The sequence below is a fragment of the Heliangelus exortis genome, unplaced genomic scaffold (assembly GCF_036169615.1).
Source record: "Heliangelus exortis unplaced genomic scaffold, bHelExo1.hap1 Scaffold_72, whole genome shotgun sequence".
Classification (NCBI taxonomy): domain Eukaryota; kingdom Metazoa; phylum Chordata; class Aves; order Apodiformes; family Trochilidae; genus Heliangelus; species Heliangelus exortis.
This window is the reverse complement of record NW_027285988.1, coordinates 46,315-47,519: the sequence shown is the minus strand read 5'-3', so window position 1 is coordinate 47,519 and position 1,205 is coordinate 46,315. Positions and strand designations below refer to the sequence as shown.

At 48.0% G+C, this 1,205-nt stretch overlaps 1 long non-coding RNA gene across 1 annotated transcript; it reads right to left on the bottom strand.

Annotated features, from left to right (window-relative positions):
• Nucleotides 1–492: 492 nt before the first annotated feature.
• LOC139790962 (uncharacterized) lies at nucleotides 493–1,205 on the bottom strand. Its single transcript, XR_011723749.1, has 3 exons — nucleotides 1,157–1,205; nucleotides 929–1,037; nucleotides 493–816 (listed from the first exon to the last, which is right to left on the bottom strand). It is a non-coding gene; the product is annotated as an uncharacterized lncRNA (long non-coding RNA).

Below are 1,205 nucleotides of genomic sequence, written 5' to 3'. Positions count from 1 at the left end.
TATCAAACACTCAAGACAGACAACACAAAGTACACACCACCACACACAAAGGCTGGAGCTGCCCTGCCCAGGCCAAACCAATGCTGTAAACTCATCTGCCCCCTTCACCTGACCAAAGCAAGCTGCTCCCAGACAGCCCTCTCCCCATTTCTAACTTCAAAACCACTCCCTGCCGTTCCCAGCTTTGTCCCTTCTGCCCATCCCCAGTCCCTCCACTTGTCTTTGGTGGTAGGGGTCCAAAGCCATGGTCAGCAAAGAAAGACAAAACCATCCACAGGGATGTTCCTGCAGCCACAAGTTGCCTGTTCATCATCTGCCGAAAAAGAAAAAAACAACCAAACAAAGAAACCACATCGCCACACATAATAATTTCCACCTGAAATTGCAACATGAGCCAGCACCAACCTCTTAGAGAAGACCCAGCTTCTCATGAGTCCTGTGAGGTCTCACCCACCTGCTCATCTCAGAATTAGGCGCTGCAGGACACAATGAAGGGCACCTAAAATACACAAAACCACTGTTTGGCTTGAAAAAAGTCACTACATACATGAACCTCCTAAATTACCACCCCAGCTTACCTCCAACACTCAGCTCCAAAGGTGACAAAAAACAAACAAAACAAAATAAAACAAACGAAACACACAAAAAAAACCAACAAAAACAACCAACCCCACACCAAAAAAACCCTGGCAAAACAAAGAGAAACACTTAACTGAATTGATATTAAACACCCGGCTGACCTGGCCCACAACCATCTCGCCTGCCCCAACTGCTCCTCTACACGTGGCTTTGTACCTCCAAGGCAGTGTGTGGCACCTGCAAAAGTCAAAGGAAAAGCCACATGCTGAGATATTGCCCCAGTCAACAGGCAGCCCACACCAGCCTTTCCTCAGAAAACTTCAACATCCCTTCTGCAAAAACTCCCAACCTCAGCACTTCACTTCAGTCCCTCAACTTATCTTCCTGAGGGATGGTGGTTTTGGATCTATGTCCAGCAAAACACCACGCTGTCTGAGGGGCACGTTCCTCTTCATCCCCTGCAATCAGAAAGAAAGGAAAATCAGAAACAGTGTCACCAATAAGGTGCACTTCAGCCATCAACAACCACTTATGCTACACCCACCACCTCAAAAGAGCCCCACCCAGTTCCACTCACCTCCGTGATCCAGAGTTGAATGCTGTGTCCACCACTGCTTTGGACACCT